The 17,737-nt window shown below is 43.7% G+C and overlaps 1 long non-coding RNA gene across 1 annotated transcript; it reads right to left on the bottom strand.

Moving 5' to 3' along the window:
* Positions 1-13,265: 13,265 nt before the first annotated feature.
* On the bottom strand, positions 13,266-14,691 carry LOC138752511 (uncharacterized). Its single transcript, XR_011350712.1, has 3 exons — positions 14,527-14,691; positions 14,326-14,428; positions 13,266-13,990 (listed from the first exon to the last, which is right to left on the bottom strand). It is a non-coding gene; the product is annotated as an uncharacterized lncRNA (long non-coding RNA).
* Between the last annotated feature and the right edge of the window lie 3,046 nt (positions 14,692-17,737).

The raw sequence follows: 17,737 nt of genomic DNA on the forward strand, positions 1-17,737 counted from the left end.
GGCATCTTGAAGAAAGCATATCAGTGCCTCTACTTCCTCAGGAGTTTGATATGACACCAGAAACCCTGGCAAATTTCTACAGAGGCATGGTGAAAAGTGTGCTGACAGGCTGCATCACGGTCTGGTATGGGGACACCAATATCTCATGAGCGTAAACCCCTCCAAAAGGTGGTAGACACAGCCCAGGACATTACAGGCAAAACCCTCCCCACTATTGAGTGCATCAACAGGGAACGCTGCTGTTGGAGAACAGCAGATTATCAAGGACCCACACCACCCAGCACACGCTGTTCTCGTGCTACCATCAGGAAAGAGGTATCGGTGCCACAAGAATCGCACCACCAGGTTCAGGAACAACTGCTTTCCCTCCACCATCAGACTCGTCAGCAACAAACTCAAAGATTCTTATTTGTGGACTTTATTAATTTTCTTTGCTTTCTCTGCATTGCACTGTCAGTTTGTTTACATTTACCATTCTTTTATTTGTTTAGATGTTTACACTGTGTATAGTTTATTTTTTGGCCTACTAATTAATGGTAATTCTGCCGTGTCTGCAGGAGAAAGGAATCTTAGGGTTACGTATGATGTCATACAGGTTCTCTGAAAATAAATCTGAAAATTTAAATCTGAAATCTGAGACAAAGCCCTGGATCATCTGGACAGGAAAGACGTTCACGCTGTGTACAGTTTATTTTCTGCACTACCAAGTAGTGGTAATTCTGCCACGTCCGCAGGGAAAAGAGGAATCTCAGGGTTGTATGTAATGTCATGTAGGTTCTCTGGCAATAAATCTGAAATTTGATCTGACTCAATTACTCCTCATCATTGGAATCAACTTGGTGAACCTTTACTACACTGCCTCCAACTGGTCCATCGAGACTGCCAAATCATTTAATAAGACAATAACCAATTCTGCCCATGGCCATCCACCTTTTCTCCCAAATTCCCTTTCTGTGTCTTGAATGCATTCAATGAATCAACCTCTATAACTTTTTTTGGCAGAGAATTCCACCGATTCACTGGTCTCCAAGAGAAGTTCCTCCTCATCTCTATCTCAGATCTACAGGATCCAATTTTGAGTCCCTATGTTCTTGCTTCACCTGCCATCAAAACAATCTCGCTGCTTCTTATCTATTCCTTTCTCATATTTCAATAAGATCCTTCCTCATTCTTCTAAACTCGGACTACCTCAATGACCACCATTCAGTAGCGCTCAAATCTACTATGATGAAATGCTTTGAGAGGTCGGTCTTGATCAGAATGATCTCACTTCTTAGTAAAGATCTGGCCCCACCATCGCCTACCATCACAATCACAGCAGATGCAATATCTGGGTCTCCACTCAGCTCTGGACTTCAGCAACATGTACTTCATTGACTACAGCTCAGCTTTCAACTCCATTAAACCCTCAATTCTGGTCAAATCCTGAACCTCTAAACCCCTGTCTGCAACTAGATCCTTGACTTCCTCATTGGAAATTGACTGTCAGTACGAATGGAAAACAATGTTTCCTCCTCACTGATGATCAACACAGGTGCACCTCAAGGATCCGTGCTTAACCCTCTGCTCTACTCACTATGGAACCATGACTGAGCTCAAGGCATAATACAAATGCTGAATACAAATTTGCCGATGACGTTTTCCATCAGAGTCACAGATGACAATGAGGAAGCAAACAGGAGGGAGATCAATCAGTTAGTTGAGTGGTGCCACAAAAACAACACAATGTTAGCAAAACCAAGGGGTTTAATCAAGAAGGGCAAATCATGAGTACACAAACCAATCCTCATCAAGGAGTCATCAGTGGAAAGGGTTAAGAACTTCCTGGGTGACAACATCTCCGAGGATCTGTCCTGGGGCCTCCACGTTGATGCATCATGAAAGAGACTCAGCTTTATGAGGAGATTAATGTGATTCAATACGTCACCAAGGACTCTGGCAGGTGTACCGCGGAGAGCATTCTGCCTTGTTGCATCACTACCAATGCACAGGGCAGGAAAATAACAACAGAGAATTGTAAACTTGGTCAACACCATCACGGGCATCAGTCTCCACTCTATTGAGGACATTCGAGAAGATTTGAGTCCAAAAACAGGCCCTTTCATCTACAAGAGAATGTGTCTTAAGAAAGCAGCCTTTATCCTCAAGGACCCCCACCACCCAGGCCATGCTCTTCACTCTGCTACCATCGGGAGCCTGAAGACGAGCACCCAGCAGCACAAAGGACATCTTCTTCCCTCCACCTTCAGATATCTGAATGGACAACAAACCACAGACACTGCCTATTATTTTTTGCACTACGTGATTTATTTTAAAAATGTATTTTTTTGCAATATCCATGAGCAGCTGCAGAACAAAAAATTTTGTGGGATGTTCATGCCAATAAATTGTGATTCTATTCACTTCTGGAATCGATCTGGTGAAAATCAATTATTCCTTCAAATAGATTTTTGAAGAGGGCAACATTGTTCTTTCTGTTTGACAAAAAAAAACCCCGTAATATTTCCATTTTATTTTCTACTTTTGAATCATATTTCTTCTGTCCAAATAATTCAGGCACCACTTCATTCCCACATTGAATTTTTTGTTTTAATGAGAACATACAAGAGCTCCCTTTTATGAAGTTTTCAGTTTGAGGAGATAGACAATAGACAGTAGGTGCTGGAGTTGGCCAATTGGCCCGTCGAGCCAGCACCACCATTTTTCAGATCATGGCTGATCATTCACTGTCAGTACCCATTCCCAGACTTATCTCCATAACCCTTAACTCCCCTGCCCACAAGAGCCTTATCTAACTCCCTTCTGAACATATCCTAGTGAATCTGCCCCTACCACCCTCTGCGGCAAAGCATTCCACAGATCCATACTTCTTTGGGTAAAAAAAATTCTTCTTATCCTTGTCCCAAAGGGCCTTCCCTCTATCCTTAAACTATGCCCACTAGTTTTCGTATCTCCCAACATTGGGAACATGTAATCCGATTTCACCCCATCTAGCTCCTTGATAGTCTTATAATCCTCAATCATGTCTCCCCTCACCCTTCTAAACTTCATCACATATAAGCCCAGTCTTTTGAACCTTTCAGCATATGCCAATCCTACCATCCTGGGAACTAAACTTGTAAATCTGCACTGCACTCTCTCCATAGCAAGTATGTCCTTGGGGACCAGAACTGGTCGCAAGATTCCAGGTGAGATGAAACATTGGAGTATAATGCAAAATGTTACATCATATTCATTTTTCCCCTTTCTGATTCTGTACTCCTATTCTCCTTGTGTATTGTTTACCTATAATGTGATTAATAAAAGGATTGAAAACTAAAGACACAAGAGACTGCAGAATCTGAAGCCAAACACAATCAGCTGGAGCAGTGGTTTTCAACCTTTTTTTCTTTTCACTCACATACTGCTTTAAGTAATCCCTATGCCATCGGTGCTCTGTGATTAGAAAAGGATTACTTAAGGTGATATGTGGGTGGAAAGAAAAAGTTTGAAAACCACTGTTTTAATCGTACCTCATTGACTCATTATATGCATGGTTTCAGATCTCCAAAGGAAATGGGCCAAGGACGATTTTTCTCAAGCAAAATATTTCAGTAACAATTGGGTCGAGAGCAGTGATTCTCAACCTTCCCTTCTCACCCACAGACCACTTTAAAGCAATCCCTTACCAATCACAGAGTGCCAATGGCATAGAGATTACTTAAAGTGATACGTAAGTGGAAAGAAAAAGGTTGAGAACGACTGAGCTGGGGGAACCCAGTGGGCCGAGAAGCATCAACGGGAGGAAAAGAACGGTCAGCATTTGGAGGTGGAACACTTTGTTCTTGATAAAAGGTTCCCGGCTTGAAACGTTGACCCTTTCCTCTCACTGAAGTTGCTTGTCCCACTGAGTTCCTCCAGCAGATGATGTCTTAGCGAGAAGATTAGTGCACTGAAATTGTTCAAACATCAAGACCACTTAATATCCACAAAATCAGCTTCATCCACCTAAAATACAAATGGGAAAATACTTGTTCACTGGGTGGACTTTGAATTATAAACTTGATTTACCCCTTGGGCAACAAACACAATTTCCCATATCTTATCTTGAGCTTCCTTGTAACACAATTAAATTCTGTCTCTGCTTTCTGAGAATTTGATTACATTTTGACCAATGGCATTGTCTGGTGTAATAATAAATTTTGTTCTGATAAATGTAGAAGTCGAGGGTTTAACAATTACCTTTAACATTCGTTTCAGTCCAGTCTGCAGACTTCAAAAGCAGATTAATGCAACTATCTCTCAAATGTATCTTTGATAGCCTCAGTGCTCAACATCAAGCAGTAGCAAAGGGCTTGAAACAGAATTGACGTCATGGGAAACATCAGCCAAAATACTTATTTTCCACCCCTCCCCCCACCTTACCTCAGGCTCTATGGGCTATGACAGGTACTGATATTAAGCATCAGTGGACTATTTGACACATAGAAAGGAATGTGGAACCATAATTGCATCTTCATCCAAAAAAACAATACCTGAAACAGCAGCAGGAATAGATCGCTTGACCCCTCAGACTTGGTCTCTCATTTTATAAGATTGTGACCGGTCTTTAACATCAACTCCATTCCTTAAATTCTTTGTTTTCATTAAGGAGCTCAGTATTGCTGAACAATTGTCCATCCCCAACCCTTTGAGATGCAAATTTCATGGTAGGAGTTTCTTCCAACTGTGATTGATCATCCATGCCATTGATGTTTGATGGCATGGGTGTAAACATCAAGGTGGAGTATCTGATATTGCTACATTTACATATGTTTTGGTCTTGTCCGTTCTTAGAACTCTATTGGAAAGAAATTTTTAATATCTTTTCAACTGTATTGAACCACGGCCCAATCTAATAACTGCCTTTTCTGGGGTTATTGAACCAGACACAGGGAGTTTTTCTGAACCTATGCAACTGGTGCTGGCCTTCTCTATATTGTTGGCTTGAAGAGCCATCTTATTCAAGTGGAAAGACTCGAGACCTCCAACCAGTGTTTCAATGGTTCTCTCGTAAACTGTTGAAGTTTACAGAAAAAAAAAATAGGTATTATGTATTTGATTCATCGGTGAAATTTGAAGATACATGGTGACCTTTAATGTGCTTATTCACTCTTCCAGATACAATGACTGAAAAAGAAAGTATTTTGAGTATTTTCTCGATATCATGAGCCCATTTCACAGCATCAAATAAAGAGGGTTGAACCTGCCAATTTAGCAGGTCCCTAATGGATAATCTGGCAGTGTGAAAGGTCCCAACCAGGCAGGGCGAGTAAAAATCAGCTGGTCTCTGACTCTTGGAGGAATGTAGTATTAGTGCCTGGCCGAGTTAACTCATTAATCACTCTGTGGTGGTGTGAATGTTCAACCAGCTCTGCTAGACACCATTAGAGATGTTAGTGTGCGCGTCAGTCCGGGAGTATTATAAGTAATCTTGAGATGATTTAAAGCACAGGTCAGCGCTGACAGCTCCACCAGCCGCCCTGTGAAATATAACTGCACAGTAATATTTCACTAGTGAATTGAAGAGCGGAAGGAGACCTCAAGGTCATCCATGCAAGCGCTATAAAGGCGCTGTGAAGGAAACCCTGCGCTACTGTGGCATTCAGCCAAGAGAACTAGAAGCTGCAGCTGTTGACAGATCCCATTGGCGACCCCCTGTGCTTGAGGCCTCCTCCAGTTTTGAAGTCGGGCGCTATCACAAACTGATGGAAAACCATGAACAGTGCCACAAAGCGGCAGCCACGGTTATTACAACAATGGACTTCCAGTGCCCGCATTGTGCTGGACTCTGCGCTTCCAGGCTGGGACTGTGAAGTCACTTTCGTGTCCACAGATGAAGCGCACAATACATGTCTTCTTTGAACTGAAGGATGAGCAATAAAAAAAATATTTCACAGGGTGGCCAGTGGGGCAGTCACAGGACAGCTGACGGAGCTGTTAGAACGCGGCCGGTGGGGCTGTCAGAGTGCGGCCAGGGGGGCTGTCAGAACATGGCCAGTGAAGCTGTCACAGGACAGCTGGCGGGTTTGTCAGAACACGGCTGGCGGTGCAGTCAGTGTGAACTCAAGATTACTTATAATGCCTAATATAGTGAAAAGCTATTTAAATAGTTGTTAAGGGATAATGACAAGCTGGTCTGTGGGTTTGTCCTATGTTTGAACAGTCTGAAGTCCACTGCAGAAGATCTTCCCCACAGTTTTTTATACATTGTGTGCATATATGCTTTATTCCCCCTACAATTTCACTGCCCTGTGGGTACTTAATACATCCCTCATGATGTTACCACTGGAGTTGGAATCCCACCTTAGTTCCAAGAGATCCAAAATCATGGTCCAGTCTGAATGGCTTACCAGGTACTGCATGCCCAGTTCATTTATTCACTTCCCAGCAGGGTTGGGGGTGTGAAAGGGACTCTTTATAATCCCTCAGTCAACCAGACCTCTCAAATGTAGGAATTAATATTATTTCTCTGTGGAATGGACGATTTCCTTAAAAAAAGAATTGCTGCAATGCACTTCCAGGTGATATGGTTATGCTGTTAGGATGGGCAAGTGAGTGGCAGATGGAATTTAATGCAGTGGCCCAGTTAGCGCATCAGTTAGCACAAAGCTATCATATTGCCAATGGCCCAGGTTCGAATCTGGCGCTGTCTGTCAGGCGTTTGAATGTTCTCCCCATGACTGTGTGTGTTTTCTCCCACCCTCCAAAAATAAAATGTGAAGGGGTTGTAGGTTAATTGGTGCATTTGGGAGCACGGGTTCATGGGCTGGAAGGGCCTGCTACAGTGCTGTATGTCTAAATTTAAATTTAACTTCACACTGTCATATTTTAATCAGAAGACTAGGAAATCAGCTAGATGGTATAATTCTGAACCGTGCAAAGGGATCATTAAAAGGTGGCAAAACAAATTGACAAAGTGGTTTACAAAGCACATAGGATTCTGGTCTCGACCTACAAACATTGGGATTTCAAGCACAAACAGAACATCGTCTGCACTGCTACCTTGCGGCTCCCGTGACCCAATTCAATACCAATTTTCTTTTGCCTACGTGGAGTTTGAACGCTCTCCCTGTAATCCCCTGGGTGTTCCAGATTCCCCTCACATCCCGTTGGTGTGTGCATGCTCACTGGCTACTGTACTGGGAACTAGCATCAGAATCAAAGTGGGGAGGGAGGTTTGATGAGCACATTTAAGTTTCAGAGCTCAGGACAAATAAGGAGAGGGGAGTAAGGGACTGCTCTGGCGATGCTCTGCTGGGATTCAATGGGCTGAAATGCCTCCTTATCCATCATTATATGTAAATACGGCAAGGTGAACTGCTACAACTGACCAGTATTAAACTTCCATGCAAACGATCGGCAAATGAAAACTTCTGCCAAAGCATTCAATTGTTAATTCTCAGAGTACTTAAGTAAAAGTTTCTTTACTTTAAACAGGAAAAGCTGATTCCGGCAGGTTTGTGACATTTGTTTTCGATTGCTTTCATACTGGTCCAGTTTGAAAGGCCAAATGTATTTGCTGTAAAAAGGTGAGTGATATCTCCTTATATTTGACTTATCGCTGTGAGTCAATGTTGTTTTAGGCTGTAATCAAATATCACGAAGTAGCATGGTCAAAGTCACGGTAACTCTGCAAGTTCTACAATATGAACTTCGCTGAACATTAAACAATGAAATAAGGCAGACACTCTTAAAGTGACCGAGAGTAGTTCTAGTTTGTGGATAAATGGAGGGGTGAAGATCTCATGTAGAACGATTGGAAGGGGAAGGGTTGAGGAGAGAGGAGGGAAGAGTTGTATTTGTATAGCACCTTTCATTACTTCAGGGCATTGCAAATTCTTTTTGTAGCAAATTCAATGACCAACTACCATGGAAAACTACTGAATGCTGGAAAGTATCTGAGAATTTAGGCCAAGCAAGATTCTTTTCTCTTTATAACCATATAACCATATAACCACTTACAGCACAGAACAGGCCAGTCGGCCCTACTAGTCCATGCCATAGCAAATCCCCACCCTCCTAGTCCCACTGACCAGCACCCGGTCCATACCCCTCTAGTCCCCTCCTATCCATGTAACGATCCAGTCTTTCCTTAAATGTAACCAATGATCCCGCCTTGACCACGTCTCCCGGAAGCTCATTCCACATCCCCACCGCCCTCTGCGTAAAGAAATTTCCCCTCATGTTCCCCTTATAATTTTCCCCCTTCAATCTTAAACCATGTCCTCTAGTTTGAATCTCCCCCTTTCTTAATTGAAAAAGCCTATCCACATTTACTCTGTCTGTCCCTTTTAAAATCTTAAACACCTCTATCAAGTCCCCTCTCAATCTTCTACGCTCCAGAGAAAAAAGCCCCAGTCTGCACAACCTTTCCCTGTAACTCAGACCCTGAAATCCTGTCAACATTCTCGTGAACCTTCTCTGCACTCTCTCTATTTTGTTTATATCTTTCCTATAATTTGGTGACCAAAACTGTACACAGTACTCCAAATTTGGCCTCACCAATGCCTTGTACAATTTCATCATAACCTCCCTACTCTTGAATTCAATACTCCGATTTATGAAGGCCAACATTCTAAATGCCTTCTTCACCACACCATCTACCTGAGTATCAGCCTTGAGGGTACTATTTACCATCACTCCTAAATCCCTTTGTTGCTCTGCACTCCTCAATTGTCTTCCATTCAATGTATATGACCTATTTAAATTTGCCTTTCCAAACTGCAGCACCTCACATTTATCTGTATTAAATTCCATCAGCCATTTCTCAGCCCACACCTCCAGCCTTCCTAAATCACCTTTTAATCTACGGTAATCTACCGCACTGTCCACAACACCACCAATCTTTGTGTCATCCGCAAACTTGCTTATCCAATTCTCTACCCCTACATCCAGATCGTTAATATATATAACAAACAATAGTGGACCCAGGATCGAACCCTGAGGAACTCCATTAGTCACTGGCCTCCAATTGGACAAACAATTTTCTACCACTACTCTCTGACACCCTCCATCCAACCACTGCTGAATCCATTTCACTACCTCCTTTTTTATACCTAATGCCTCCACCTTTTTGCCTAACCTCCTGTGGGAAAATTTGTCAAAAGCTTTACTAAAGTCCAAATAGACAACATCCACAGCTTTCCCTTCATCAACCTTATTTGTAACCCCCTCGAAGAACTCAATCAGGTTTGTCAAGCATGATCTACCCCTGACAAAACCATGCTGATTACTCCCTATCAATCCCTGTACCTCCAAAAATTTGTAAATAGCATCCCTCAGAACACTTTCCATCAACTTGCCCACCACAGACGTCAGACTTATAGGCCTATAATTCCCTGGTTTGCATTTGGACCCTTTCTTAAACAGAGGAACCACATGCGCCACCCTCCAATCCTTTGGTACCACCCCTGTGGCCAGTGACATCCTAAATATCTCTGTTAATGGCCCCACTAACTGTCCACTAGCCTCCCTGAGTGTCCTTGGGAATATTTTGTCCGGTCCGGGAGATTTATCCACCTTTATCTTTTTTAACACAGCCATCACTACCTCCTCGGTTATCCTTATATGCTTCATGACCTCCCCACTATTTTTCTTTACTTCAACTGGTTCAATATTTTTTTCCCTAATGAATACCGAGGCAAAGAAATCATTCAAAATTTCCCCCATTTCCTCAGACTTCTCACTCAGCCTACCCTCGCTATCTATAAGGGGTCCAATTTTATCTCTCACTAATCTTTTACTTTTAATGTACTTATAGAAACCCTTTGGATTTATTTCTACTCTGTCAGCCAAAGCCTCTTCATGCTTTTTTTTGGCCTTTCTAATTTCTTTCTTAAGATTCCTTCTACACTCCTTGTAGTCCTCCTTCAACTTCTCAGCTCCCTGCTCTTTATACCTCTTGTACACCTCCCTTTTTCTCCTAACCAAATTTCCAATATTCCTCAAAAACCAAGCCTCCCTATGACTTCCAGCCTTTCCTTTGATCCAGACTGGGACATAACTACTCTGTACCCTCAAAATTTCTTTTTTTGAATATCCTCCATTTTTCATTAACATCCTTACCTGAAAATATCTTGTCCCACTCAATATTCCCCAAATCGGAAGAAAGAAGTATTAAACGTTACCCCACAATAACCACACAGCCTCCTCTTCAATAGCAGAGTGCCCTGGAGAGTCCTGGAGAGTCCTGGAAAAGAAGGGTATGGATCGGCCGCCTTGGAAGGACAAGATTAGAGTGGTCCTGGACAGCGAAGGTGATGGAAAAGTTTGTGGGATAGATTTTTAATGATAGTGTCCAGGATACGTTTGGTGCATAAAACTCTTAGTACTACCGCTATTGAACAGGCATTTTGTTAACTTCCCATTGCCAGTGATGTACATCATTGAGCAACTGAGTCCATGAGGAATGTTCCTTTTTAAGGTGATGGACACTAGGACCATCTCAGGGTCCAGGTCGCTGCTCCCTGATGGATGTGGCATGTATGCGCCCATGTTGACCATGTCGTCCCGTCGATGTGGTGCGTGCGATGTGGCAGTCGGGGCTGGCTGGCCCAAGATGGTGGTACCTGGGGGATACATGTAGTGTCGATGCAGTCGGGTGAGCCAACCAGTAGTGAAGCCAGAGATGGCGTCTTCGGTGCAGCCGGAAGTCATCCAGAGGAAGATGGTGGCACCTAGGGTGAGCACACTGCAGCGCTGCGGGTCAGTGGTTGGGCCAGAAATGACATCAACAGTGAGGGTGGAAGTGGTGGGGGTGAGTAATGGCATTGCCTGGTCCTTGCACGTGGCAACATTCAGGTGGGCTCCTGGCTGGTTGCAGAGGGCCGCAGCGTTCCCGACAGGCCTAGAAAGGCACACCTTGGTGAAGTGGCCTTTCTTTTCCCCCTAGTTGGGAGCAACACGAGTTCCTCTCTGGGCAGCTTTTGCGGGATTGCCTGTCTTACCCACACTGGGACCACAGTACTTGCAGGGGTGACGATGGTTGTTAGCGTCTGCCAGGCAGGAGGTTGGGGGTGATGGGCATCGAAGACCTTTGCATGATGAGCTGCAGCCTCTAGGGGGCCTCCAGGCAATGTTTCTCCAGCAGCTTCTGTCAGGCGCTCCTCGAACGCAGCCCTCACACACAGGTATCCCAGTTCAGTCGCTCCACTTCCCCCTTCGCTCACCCCGGTCTCGGTTCGGCATGGGAGGGCTAGCTCACGCAGGGCCCCCAGATAGCCATCTGCCATCTTAATTAGCTACTGGACCCTGATGCTGAGCAGATACCGGGCATCGACCACCTTTGCCGGGGGCTTGTACATACTCTCCAGGTCGGCCGTCGCAGATTCTTAGTCTGTGCTGCCTCTGATGGCTTGGAAAGCGTGTGGGCCCAGCTTCTGGTTGGTGTTGATTATCTCAGCCTGTTTTTGGACGATCACCTCAATCGCATTCTTCCAGATCTCGAAGCATGCTGGGGCATCCGGGTGTTGGGGGTCGACCTTCAGGCTTCCGATCATCAGTAACTTCTCCATGGTCTCTCTTTAAAATGTTAATGGGATTAATGGTGCAGCAAGCAAACACAAGAACCCAGCAAGAATTGTACAACAGGCTTTAATCAATTTAGGGTTAGGTTCTGTCCTGATGGCTTCACGTGTGACTGGCCCAGGAGGGGCCGGCTCAGCTTTATATTCAGGTCGGTTGATTGAGAACCGGCAAGGTGGAGTCAGCCCCCTTAAGTGGTCTTCCTGTAGGTTCAGAGGTTGCCCGCTGCAACCTTTAGGTCGTATCACCACATAATCATACCTAATTGACTTGATATGTGCACATTTCTCACCCCACAGGAAATGGGACAGTGACAATTTTTCTCAAGCAAAACATTTCAGTACCAATTGGGTCTAGAGCGGTGATTCTCAACCTTCCCTTGCAATCCCTTACTAACCACAGAACACTGATGGCATAGGGATTACTTAAAGTGACTTGTGAGTGGAAAGAAAAAGATTGCAACCCACTGTGTAACGCCACCACTTGAAAGATCCCTCATATAAAGGCAACTTATACAAGGCATCATAAAGGCACCTTACACATAAGGCACCGATAATGGCACCTTACCTATTGCACCATTATTATGGCACACATAAGCAAGGCAAAAGCCTATGATAATTTGCTTTATTTATGTACCTCATGATAAAGGTTTCTGAATAAGTTACGGTGCCTTAAAGGTTAAGGTGCCTACGATGCCATATTGTGCAGTTATGGTTGCCTTATAAAGTATGGTGCCTTTATGATGCCTTATGCAAGATGCCTTTATATTTGGGGACTTTTAGGTGGCACCTTTAGCTGCTGCGGCCTTTATGTGGAGTCTTCAGATGGCTCCTTTAGCTGCTGCGGCCTTTATGTGGAGTCTTCAGATGGCTCCTTTAGCTGCTGCGACCTTTATGTGGAGTCTTCAGATGGCTCCTTTAGCTGCTGCGGCCTTTATGTGGAGTCTTCAGATGGATCCTTTAGCTGCTGCGGCCTTTATGTGGAGTTTTCAGATGGCTCCTTTAGCTGCTGCGGCCTTTATGTGGAGTCTTCAGATGGCTCCTTTAGCTGCTGCGGCCTTTATGTGGAGTCTTCAGATGGCTCCTTTAGCTGCTGCGGCCTTTATGTGGAGTCTTCAGATGGCTCCTTTAGCTGCTGCGGCCTTTATGTGGAGTCTTCAGATGGCTCCTTTGGGAGTAGTCACCATTAGATTCCACAGACAGCTGTGCCACACCGGTGACAGGAACCGCATGTGGCAATGGTTCAAGGGTATAACAGAGCACACGACCACCTTGCGAATTAAAGACAACGACACCTCCCTGACGGGCACACCGAACACCATCTATCTGCGGTTCGACGAGAAGAACAGGATAACCCCAAAAGTAAGCTGGGTCCCCCTGATGAACAGGGCCCCACGTCGCCATGGCTGAGGTGTAGTGAACCTTATCCAACGTGAACCTACGCAAGGTGGCCCAAACCACATACCTGGTCGGGTACTGAAGGACTGTGCAGACCAATTGAGGAAGGTCTTCAGACCTCTTCAACCCCTCAACTGCAGCAGTCCATCATTCCCGCAGGTTTCAAGACAGCCACCATCACCCCGGTACCCACAAGGTCATCAATACAAGCCTCAACAACTGCTGCCTTGTGACACTGACCTTTGTAGCAACTGTGTTGCAGTGCAAAATGAAGAACAAGAAAATGATCAGACATAGTCAAGTCGAAGTTTAGTGGTTCGCAACCCATGATCTTTAATGAATTAAAGCCTGTTGTACAGTCTTTGCTGAGTTCTTGTGTTTGGTTGCTGCACCACAGCACACACAGATTAAAACATGGTTTTCAAACTTTTTCTTTCCACCCACATACCACTTTAAGCAATCCCTTCTTAATCACGGAGCGCCTATGGCATAGGGAATACTTAAACGTGGTATGTGAGTGGAAAGTAAAATTATGAGAAACACTGCTTTAGATATTGATATTAGATTGCGTCTTTAGATGTGACATTTGGGTAGTACCCCTTGGTGTTACCTTTAGGTATGCTTTTGGCAGGTGCTTTTACATGCTGCCATCTTTACGTGCACCCTTTAAATAGCACCTCTGGGCTCAGCTGCCATGAGAGGCATTCTCCCTCTAAGACGCTCATATTCATGAAACAATACTTATTTATTTGTATCTCTGAATACTTGATCTGCATGCGTATTGTTTGTCCGTATGCATGTTAGGTCTGCTTGTGTGTCTGCATGTTTCGCACTGAGGACCGGAGACCACTGTTTTGCCAGATTGTGCTTGTGCAATCAGATGAAAATAAACTTTACTCCACTTGACAAAGCTCTTCACTGTGTCTTTCGGCGCACGCGGCAATAGACAATTCAAAGCTTCAGCCCTATCAGAGAGAAGCCAGAATAAAGAAAAGAGTGACAAGACTGAGCCAGTGATATGTTTCCACGGTGACATCTCGAGGTTGTTCCTGTGGGGAGAAACAAAGAAAATTAGGGATGAGGAATCAATCTTGAAACCTCTGGTTGGAATTTCAAGGCTTGTCTTCAGCAATCTGCTGCAATTTCAATTTAACGCTTGACATCCGTTAACTCACATTAGTGTGTTGTTTTCCAGCCAAACTGCATGTATAATGTTCACGTCTGTTTGAAGTAAAATCTACGCCAGCTTTCACTGTCCGAGGGTGAATTGAAGCCCTCCCAAAATGAAAGGACCACCTAGATTCCTGTACATATTGCTTAAATATATTGCTTTCATTAAACTTTTAAGTGACCTTATTTGGGCGCTAAACAGGTTGCAACTCACATTTCTCTTATCTTGTTAGTCTCTGCAATTTTTCGTTGCCAAGGCAACCGAGAGTTTTGAACGTCAGAGCTTTTCCTCTTGACATCTCATTTTCTCAGAAAATCTGTTTTAGTCAAGGAATGAAATGGTAATTATATGGTCACAGTCAGTTATTGGGTCTTCAGCAAAGCCATTAAGTATTAATCAGTTAAAGGTATTTACCTCTTTTCTTCTATAAAAAGAAAAGTGTCAACCTGTGTTTAAGGCTTGCCATCTTCAGATTAAAGTGAATACAAAGAGTATCTCTGATTTAAATAAAAGTTGACAAAAACAAATCAATTGTCAGCTAGAGAGAGTTAATACTTGATTATAATGCAACAGGTAAGACCAACTAGATATTGCACAGAACACAATGTTCGAATATGGAAATGACAGGAGGAAGCAATGACTGTTTTTAAACAGAAATAAAGGGAAAAGATTGCATTTAAAAATTTGCATACTTACCTCCGGAGTGATCGCTTACACAGGAAGCACCTTTTACACTTTTGTGTTGGAGGGTGAATGTGGGCGGACGTCACATTCATTGGCCCAGTTCCTTAAGGTCAATTTAGACTGCGGCGGCACAGTAAAAATATCTAGGGATCTCGGTGGAAAAATTATGGGATGGAATTTAGCAAATAAATTCTGTCACATTGCCAGCAGAGCAGAAAATTTGCCCAATTTTTCTGTTTCTCAGCAGCCTTGTAAAAGTGCCTGTTTATCAAATGGTAAATGATTAGCAAATGGTTCACCCTGGCACACATAATGTCAATTACTGTACCATATTGGTTAGAATCGTTTGGAGATACCCTGAGATCATGACCTATATAAATGTGTGCATTATTTCCAAGTTGCATCTTTTCACATCCTCAGGGAAGTTAGGATTATGTTTCAAAGCTAATTAAATGCTTCTGAACTAAGTCACTGCTGTGAACATGCACAACGAGATGAATAGTTTGTCTGCTTTCACAGCTGCTGGTCAAGTCAGGAGGCAAATCTGCTTTCGTCAAATCTCCCAGAAATGGCAGCCAAGACTTTGGTCAACGTTGTACTGTGGGAAAGAACTAATTAGTAATCTTGTAATGCACAGGAGAAACTCAGCTGGTCAAGCAGCGCCCGTGGGAAGCAAAGGCATATAGGCCTGTGCCCTTCGTCAAGGTATGAGTGGAAACCAGGCAGCAACTGAGTAGTAAAGCAGAGGGAGGAACAGAGGCCAACAGGTGGATATGGATAATCTGGTAAAGAAGCTTTCTTTTTTGTTAGAGCAACCAGAGTTTAATAGAATTTTATATCATTGAAATTTGATGTTCTTCAATCCAAAATTGGAGGATTTAAATTTAAATAAAGAAAATTTACAATGTGAAGGATGAGTTGTTGATTTGAAGACTATATTATCATAGTGGACAGGAAATGGCAGGTATTATAGGAAATCCAAAGGTCCCATTAATGTACATTCCAGAAAAAAAAATGTCTACTGATGTTACTCAATGATTGGATTATATTCAACCAAAATTCTACAGATTCTGAAATTATAAGTACATACTTTATCAAAACAGCTGTGGATGAGTGTCTCCACCAAATCGTTCAGGGTTTCTCCCAATCAGATGACCTGGATGGACATTGGAATGCGAAACCTGCTGAGTCCGGAGATCCAGGTCAGCGCAGCAGGAGCAGGTATGACACGCGGAAGGCCATCTCCTGGGTGGTGGAGATTCCAGATGAAAATGGAAACCACAAGGGACACCCTACAGCAGTGGCGGGACCTAAATGCCATAACCTGTTGCAAATCCAAATCCGGTAAAGTAGCTGATGGCAAGGTTTCTCTCCCAGAGGAACTCGGCGCCTTCTACGCCCAATAGAACGACAGCAACAGTGAAGAACCATCCCTCCGCACACCCCCATCCCGACAATCCCACCCTTTCCATATCTGAGGATGATGTGCGTATTGCCTTCAGGAGAATGAAAGAGGGGAAAGCATCTGGCCCAGATGGAGAACCTGGCCGAGTACTAAACATCTGTGCTGATCAACTTACAGAAGTATTCATGGATATCTTCAATATCTCACTCCAGCAGGGCATGGAACCCACCTGTTTTAAACAGGCATCAATCACACCGGTGCCTAAGAAGAGTGGAGTAACCTGCCTTACTGACTATTGACCAGTAGGACTTACATCAACAGCGATGAACCATATCAGCTCCTGTCTGAGCGGCCACATGGATACGATCCAGTTCGCCTACTGTGGCGACAGGTCTACAGCAGATCACTGGCTCTACACAAATTCCTGGATCATCTGGACAGCAAAGATGCATGCATCAGGATGCTCTTCATCGACTACAGTTCAGCATTTAACACCATCATCCCCTCAAAACTGATCGGGAGACTCCAAGACCTGGCACTCAACTCCCCACTGGGTAACTGAATCATTTCCAGACCACAATCAGTGAAGATTGATAAAAACACCTCCTCCCAATCTCCATCAGTACCGGGCACCATAGGGTTGCGTTCTTAGCCCCCTGCTCTACTTACTTTACATCTTCAATAATTCTTTGACCCCTATTTAAGCAACTCTCTCAGTGAATGTAGTCAATACAGGAAAGGAAGCCCCCATGGATCTTCTTGGCTGTTTTAATGATCCTCTGATTTGACTTCCATATTTCCTGCATTTCTTATCTATCTTCACATTATTGGCAAAATTAGCAGGTGCCTTCATTCAAACTATATCCTGAGAACATTACAAAACAGAGACCCAAGCTCTAATCCCAGGGAGAAACCACCCCTAATATTAAAAGCCGTACTACAAAGGCAGGTCAAAAATTCCCCCAAAAATCTTTTCTCCCCCAGACTTTATTCAACACCTTCTTGCTTTATGCTTATACCCTTGGAGAAGGGTTCAGGCCCGAACCATCAGCAATATATCTTTACCTCCTGTGGAAGCCGCGAGACCGGCTGAGTTCCTCCAGCATTTACTGTATGGTTTTATTACATTCACAGTATCTGCAGACTTCCATGTTTTACTATAGGGTAGTGGTTCTCCACCTTTTTCTTTCCACTCACATCCCACTTTAATTAATGCCATCAGTGCTCTGTGATTAGGAAGGGATGGCTTAAGGTGGGACGTGAGTGGGAAGGGAAGGTTAAGAATCACTGGTCTGGATCCAATTGTTTCTGAAATATCTTGCTTGAGAAAAATGGTCAGTGGCCCATTTCTTTTGGAGTTCTGAAACAGTGCACATAACAAGTCAATGAGGTACGATTAAAACAGTGGTTCTCAACCTTTTTCTTTCCACCCACATACCACCTTAACCAATCCCTTACTAATCACAGAGCACCCATGGCATAAGGAATACTTAAAGTGGTATGTGAGTGGAAAGAAAAAGGTTGAGAACCACTGCT

The sequence above is a fragment of the Narcine bancroftii genome, chromosome 2, assembly GCF_036971445.1.
Source record: "Narcine bancroftii isolate sNarBan1 chromosome 2, sNarBan1.hap1, whole genome shotgun sequence".
Taxonomy (NCBI): Eukaryota; Metazoa; Chordata; class Chondrichthyes; order Torpediniformes; family Narcinidae; genus Narcine; species Narcine bancroftii.